Consider the following 7,953-nt stretch of genomic DNA (forward strand, 5'->3'; position numbering starts at 1 on the left):
GTCATTTGTTTTAACCCAATGACCCCTTCTTTTACTTCTTGGACTATATATTGAAATGGATTGTGATCTCATTTTCATCCCAAAGAATATCTTAGATAGTTTTAAACCAATATGTACAATGTGTGCATATAAATAATTGTTTTTTTTCATTCTTTCTTGATCATTGCAGTGTATCCAAAAATGTCACCTATTTGGATACTCCCTCCAATGATGTAGATTGCAGGCCTGTGCTGTCTTTTTGTACATGATCTCTCATAAATCCTCCATTGGGGTCCATTCAACTTTCTGGGGGCCTTGCTCTACATTTCCTGACATGAAGTTAAAGGCAAATGTTTGCCATCTATTCCCACTATGTGACCAGCTCATCCTTTTTTTAAAAAAAAATTCTCTCTGTGTGTAGGTATAGGTGTATATGTGTATCTGATAACATCTTTAATATATATATATATATATATATATATATATATATATATATATATATATACATGTATATGTATATATGTGTGTGTGTGTGTGTGCGCGCACGTGCTTTTCTATTGCCCTTTGGGCAACCTTCAAATTTAATTCTTTCGAAACCATGAGATTCCATGACTCATAGCCTAACAACATCATTGAAAGAATATTGTTGTTAAAATAATAGGCTTTTTTTTAGGGAGAAAGTTGTTTTTTTCCTGTCCACTCTCCTCTTCCTTTCCAGTTATAGGCTGAACCCAGTGCTCACTTGCAATATCTGCCCATGGTGCAAGGAATGATGGGCTTTCACAAAGCCTTCCTTTGGTGTCTCGTCCTGACAGAGAGGAGACACAAGGTTAACTGAGGCTATGCCTGTTGAGCACAAATTCTGCCTAGTTCTACCTCGTTGGTAAGGCTCCAGTTGGGCCTCAGTAATAAATGGAGTCTACTGTTTGAAGATCAGCCTCACTAAGTCACAGAAAGTTCTTCATCATTGGTATAAGCATTTAGTGATGAATTCTTTGGTCATGGAAGGCCATTATGATAATGAAGAAGATGACGAAGAGGAGGAGGAGGCAGCTAAAACATATGACATTTTAAGCTTTGCCTTTCACTTTCTTTATATTATCTCCTTTGATCATTACAACAACCTTGGGAGGTAGGTTCTGTTTTATCACCATTTTTCAGATGCAGAAACTGAGGCTGAAGAGGTTAAGTGACTGGCCCGAGTTCACACAGCTAATAAGTATTTGGGTCAGGATTTGAACTTAGGTCTTCCTGACTCTAAGTTAAGAAATAAAGAGATATACAAATAGACTTATACCTGTATACCTTCTGTTTCTGCTGAGTGAGGAGGTATAGAAATAGTTGCTGAAAATCCCATAATATTTCAGACTCTCTTTACTGGTTATTCTCTGATCATTTAACATTCCTTGACTAGGACAATGAGATGAAGATATATAATATATGATTGGGACCAAAGATACAGTTAGACCATTTCTACCCGTCGGGGTGGTGGTGGTAGTGGCAGTTGTGGTGGTGATAGTAGCAGTTAGCATTTCTATAATACGTACTATGTGCCAGGCACTGTCCTAAGTGCTTTATAAATATCTCATTTGATCCTCACAACCCCGGAAGGAAATTGCTATCACTGAGGCCGCAGGTACCCCACCCCTGGCAGGGCAATTTGTTTCTTTGTTTTCCAGTAGGGTCCTGGAAACCACAGTCTTTATAGGATTTAGTTTTTTAATTGAATGTTTGGATAGAATCAAAATTTGGCCCTTTAAAAAATATAGTTGGCTCAGGACAAAAGTATGAGCAGAAACAACTTCCTGGATGAACTGGATGACATATTCATATGTCATTAGCATACCATCTGTTCCTATGAGTCTAGGCCCTTAGTTTAGATAACACTAGTTTATTTTAGTTGAGCGTTTATCAGTTTTCAATCTTCCAACCCTGTAGCATTGGCAGTAATGTTTAACCTCCTTTATCAGATGAAGAAACTGAGGCATATAGAAGTGACATGACTTGGCCAGGGTGACCCAGCTGGTGAGTACTTGACCAGGACTTGACCTGAAGTCTTCTGAAGACAAATCCAATGCTTTCTCCATCCCCCAATGCTGCCTCTGTTGCTTTTTCCAAGTTTGCTGTAGATCACCCTGCCGAGGCCCAACTGAACCAAGGGCTGTGTCAAGGCCTACCTCTCATTTCTCCTGAAATAGAATCCAACCAAAGAATAGGCGCCAATCACAAAATTAAAAGCAGAATCACACAGTGGGAAGGGCCCTCTGAGACTACCTACTTCAACCCACATGCTCCTCTATGATATATGTTCAACACGACATTCCAAATAAAGCTTAAAGTTCTTAAGTAAAAGGGAGTCCACTACCTCCCAATACAACCCACTCCCCTTTGGCACAGGGTTACTATTCTGTAACTTCTCCCCATTGCTCCCATTCATATCTTTTAGGGCCAAGAAGAAAAGGCCCTCAAGGACAGTTATCATGTTCTCCCTTCTCTTCTCCAGGCTGTACACCCTCATTTCATCCAGTTGGCCCACATCTAGCACGAACTTAATGCTCTTCACCAACTTTCTTGTCATCCTCCAGACATGATCACTGACCTTCCCAAATTGTAGTGCCTAGAACTGAACACGGTAATCAAGGTGTTGTCTCACCAAGATGACCAGCTTCCTAGTCATGGAGTCATAGACTTAGAGCTGAAGGGTTCTTTAAAGGCCATCTAGTCCAACTCTCAATTTTACCCATGAGGAACCTGAAGCAGAGAGAGGTTAAGGAGACTTAACCACGGTCACACAGATAGTAAGTGGCAGTGCTAGAATTCAAACTCATGTCTTGTGATTCTCTATTCAGCACTGAACCAGCATCATGTTGCCTCATTGTCCTGGAAGTTGTGCCTCCCTTGATACAATGTGTGATCCTACCAGTTTTCTTGGCTGACATATCATGCACTTGGCTTGCAGGAAAATAAACCTTCTGATCTTTTTCATATAAGCCATTGTCTAGCTACACCTCTGCTATCTTGTACCTGTGAAGGAGCTTACTTTTTCACCCAGTTCTAAGACTCTGCTATCCAATGTCCCCATCGACAGGATGAAAAATGGTCAGAAGATGGATTGAACTTGGATAAATTCTTCGGTTAAAGAATAAGGTGAATAGCACATAACATAGATGTCTAAAGTGTTGAGATTCCCCACTCATCTTTGCCTTGTCACACAATATGTGCCCCAGAGCCTGCTCTCCCACACTGCTTAGCTAGTTATGGACCTGGATTTTCAGATGCCAAAATGATTTCTCAAGAGGAAATGATTCTGTTTCGAGATGGCATGTGAGTCAGAAAACCAAACTCCACCTATATCTCACTAGATGACCTTTGACAGGTCTCCAACCTCTCTGGGCATCAGTTTCTTCAACTGTTAAATGAGCAGTTTGGACTAGAGGATGGCCCAGATCTCTTCCAGCTCTGACATTTTATAAAAAAATAGTAAATCTTGTGTAATGTCAAGGGTTGCTATCCATTAGAACCAGTGGATAAGGAGGCCCTCAATTCCTCACATTCCTTCTCCCTACTATTCTTGCCTTAATGATAGTACTCCACATTTACAAAGTGCTTTTCAGCTTCCAAAGCATTTTCACAAACTTGATTCATTTGAGGCCAAATTACATGGTTTTTGTTTTTTAAAAATTCTGTATCTTCTAATTGATTTTCCTCCCTGTTCATCAGTTGCCTTCATGAGAAATGGTTCTCTAGTCCTATCCTAGTGGACAGGGATCAGATAACTGTAGAGGTATAAATGGATTTTTTTCATACAGGGCAAAGAAGTTGTCATACGGAGTATGGGTTTAAGGCACAGTCTTATTGCAGGTACAGGCGCACCAGAACAAGAGATGATTTGGTCCTCTGCCTGTCAAGGCAGGTCCAAGAAAAGGATATCATAGTGATGGGAACCTGGGAAGGGCAGTGGCCTCCTCCAACTTTGAAGGGCCACAGAGGGGTCATAGGGACAATGGCTCCCTTGAGAAAGAAATGCACTGAACTCCATGTTGGTGCCCTGGGGAAAAACACCATTAGCCCAGTGCTAGTCGCACATCTGGGCCTACACAATCCTTTGTGCAGCTCATGTCTAATTGACTGGTTTGAGGTTTTTGTTTTAGATGGATGATAAAAATTTTGTCTCAAAGCTCACTTAGCTAAAACAATTTCACTTACATTTTGTCAAACATCTCGGATTTATCGACTCACACACTTAGAATAATTTCTAATGAGGCCATGGTAACTATTTAATGCTGTTTCAATTAGTGGAGGATGTGTGGGTAAAATGGAGCATGTGTTACTGATTGGGACCTCTTCCTCCTTTAGAAAAATGAAATCTTGAAGGGCTCCAATTTGCTGCTATTAATGATCCCACTGAGCTTAATTTATAACTTCACTAAGAGCAAAGAAAGCTTGTTTTTGAAGGTGGATTACTAAAATGGGGAAAATCTCAACACCCAGATATCAGCCAAAGCCATTCAGTCATGGCTTTTTGGCGGTGATTTGAGACTTGAAAACATAAATTCCTATTAACGCTTAAAAAGAAGAGTGAATACTTCTTAAAAAAAACCTTATTGTCTTTAAAGCTTTTTTGTTGAGTTCCCAGGCTGATTATGTGTAGAAAAATGGACTCATGCAGGCCTGTTGTCAATCTCTTGGCACCAGGGATAAGACAGTCCAGGCAGGTGGCACTAGCCTAGATTTAGCCAGTTTTACTTACCTCTTACTTCTCCTGTCGTTGGTACTTACTCTAGGTAAGATCTATGATGTTCTAAGGCAGGACCTTGGACCAGCAGAGGCAGCCATTGTTCCATAATCCATATTTTCCTTTGTACCCCCAGTACCTCACATGGTACTTTGTATGCGGTAGAGGTAGACCCTTCATGAATGTTTGTTGGATTGAGCATAAAGGCTCATGCACAGTGATTCCTGCCACACAAAGCATGGAGGCCCAGGTTCTACCAGGGCAAATGCTTCCCCAAACCTCTTGAGCTCAGTTGGCCTCTAGATCCACTTGAGTCCCACAAGTATAGTACATGCCCACCTGGGGAACATACGAGCATCTTCCCCTTTAACTGGGTCCCTCAAAAACCTCATGTAGGGGAAGAAATGATGGTGTAAATAGCTACCACTCTAGTCCACTATCGCCTAGCATCACTGACTCTCCCAGGAAAAAGGTCAACTTTCTCTTTTTTACTCCCTGATTCCCCTAGGTAGTGCTTTCTCTTCCAAATATACCTTTTTGTTAATTTTGCATATATTCATTACACACTCATATTCTCAACCCATTAGAATATAAACTCCTCAAGGGCAGGACCCATTTTGTTCTTTGTACTTGTATCCTCAGCACCTTGCACCGTGCTGGTACTCTCTTATTCTTGTTGTCTATCCTTTCTTTCTGAAGAGGACCAGGACATCAGGAAGATGATGCCACGACATGCAAGTGAATTGGATTTCAGTGAGGGAGGGCTGTGCAAAATCACCGGCCCCACTTTCTCCTCCGGAGCCATCTGGGTCCAGGGGCAAGAGGTAGATCAGGATGACTGGAGGTGGCCCTGGATGTAGTGGGAGACCTTGGCCTTTTTAAGCTAAGGTCTTTAACAGGTCTCAGGTAGATTGGGGCAACTCCTATTCAGTGATTAAAGCTTAATAAGAGATGAGGCAGAGAATGGCCTCTTTACCTGTTTACCAGGAAATATAGCAAGGATTTCATAAATGCTTGCTGAATGATTGACTGACTCAGTCCTGGCCTGGGATTCTTCTTCTCATGCTGCCAAGAGCCCACTCTGCTCCCAGCCTGTGTTGACTTGCATAATGGATTAATACCCCTGTTGTAAACAGGGGATTAACATCTGTGGGCCTGGAAGCACTCCCGTTTGGATGGCACAACTGTCCAACCCAATTTTCATATGTGCCTCTAATCCCAGATGGGCATTTGGGGTGGGTGTCTCCAAAATTGACCAGAACAGCTGCTGTGATCAAGGAAGCACGGGGTAGGGGAGGGAGAGGAGGCTCCTGCCTGAATTCTCTGGCTAATGCAGCTAATGATCAGTCCCACGAGAGAAGAACATCTCTGGATGACCTTTCTGGAAATGGGATGATTACTCCTGTGAGAGAAGAACATTTATATATGAACTTTCTGTAAATTGGGGGTGTAGGAAAGGTGCTGTTTCATCTGAGGCTTTCAGGTCATTTATCTCAAGCATGGCTCAGTGATAATAGCTGGCATTTATAGAGCACTTTATAAATACCTCATTTGATCCTCACAACAACCCTGGGAGGTAGGTGCTATTTTTATCTCCATTTCAAAGTTGAGGAAACTGAGGCAGAGAGATAGCCAGGGTCACACAGCATGCAAGTTGTCTGAGGCTGGATTTGAACTCAGGTCTTTCTGACTCCAGGCCCAGTACTATCCAGTGAGCTACCTAGCTGCCTCATAATCACTGATGGAAGACTGGATTCTCTGAAGATCTGGAAACACGGACAGTATACACCTGAAGAAAGTGCAGAATTGAGTGCAGAACTTTCATACAGCAGGCAGTGAAGCTGAGGGGTTTGAGATGAAGACACCAAGCTCTATGTGAATCAGCTGTCTTGTCCTGTTGGGAGCAGTGGAAAGAGTGCTCTCAGAGGTTGTTCAGTCATGTCTGACTCTTCGTGACCCTATTTGGGGAGTGGTTTGCCATTTTCTTCTCCAACTCATTTTGCAGCTGAAGAAACTGAGGCAATCAGGGTGAAGTGACTTGCCCAGGGTTACACAGCTAGGAAGTGTCTGAGGCCAGATGTGAACCCAGGTTCTCCTGATTCCTGGGCCAGCACTCTCCACTGAGCCACCTAGCTGTCCACTGTCAGAGGAGTTGGGTCCAAATCTTACCTCTGATGCTTATTAGCCACGTAACCTTGGGCAAGTCTCTTAACTTCCCTCATCCATAAAATGAGGAAATTAGACTCTGTGGCCTCTACAATTCCTTTCAGCTCATGATCCTAGGAGATGGAATTCATGTCCTCAGTGAGTGGAGAGCTATGGGATCTTCTCATACACTGCCTCAGCCTCATCCAGCCTTTCCTGACTGAGCCGATTTTCTACAGCAGTGCTAACAGTGAAGCCCAGGCAGATAAGAATTGCTCTGTTTGGCCCTAGAGAACAGCACTGGGAGTGGTGAGTCGTGTGGAAGTCACAGACAGATTTGGACTTGATATAAGGGGGTGGGGGAACCCCATCCTAATAATGAAAGTGGAATCAGCCACCTCTAGAACTAATAAATGGAGGTATTAAATTAGTCAATAAACATTTGTGAAGCACCTACTATGTGCCAGGAACTGTACTGGATAGTGGATCAGAGGCTGGATGTGTGCTAGGGTTGCTTGTTGGACTAAATGACCTCAGAAGTTTCTTTCAGTACCAAAGTTCTAAGGTTATGTAAAGTACATGAGGAAGGTGATCGAGATACTTACATACATATATACATATACACACATATACATACACACATACACACACACACACACGTGTGTGTGTGTGTGTGTGTGTGTGTGATTTAGGCCTCCACCAGTGTTCTTTTAAAGTTGTAAGAAGTTGGATCACAGGTGCTTGCTTCGGCAGCACATATACTAAAATTGGAACGATACAGAGAAGATTAGCATGGCCCCTGCGCAAGGATGACACGCAAATTCGTGAAGCGTTCCATATTTTTAGAAAATTTGTAATTCAAAATGTTGTGAAAATCAATGCTGAAAACCAAATATGTTAAATAAATAAATAAATTGCATTAAAAAAAGAAGTTGGATCACAGGAGCATGTAGTCACAGTGGCAGGGATGTTGGTGGTCAGCTAGTCCAATCCCGTCTTTTACAGGAGAGAAAATGGGAGCCATAAGAAAGTACTGGGCCAAGGTCACACCTTGTAATTTGTCAAATTTAGGACCATTGACTCCAGCTCTCCTG

General features: G+C 42.3%; 1 non-coding gene across 1 annotated transcript; it reads left to right on the forward strand.

Annotated features, from left to right (window-relative positions):
- The first annotated feature begins 7,596 nt into the window (after window positions 1–7,596).
- On the forward strand, window positions 7,597–7,703 carry LOC118832980. The gene has a single exon (XR_005009262.1). It is a non-coding gene; the product is annotated as a U6 spliceosomal RNA (small nuclear RNA).
- The last annotated feature ends 250 nt before the right edge of the window (window positions 7,704–7,953 follow it).

The sequence above is a fragment of the Trichosurus vulpecula genome, chromosome X, assembly GCF_011100635.1.
Source record: "Trichosurus vulpecula isolate mTriVul1 chromosome X, mTriVul1.pri, whole genome shotgun sequence".
Lineage (NCBI taxonomy): Eukaryota > Metazoa > Chordata > Mammalia > Diprotodontia > Phalangeridae > Trichosurus > Trichosurus vulpecula.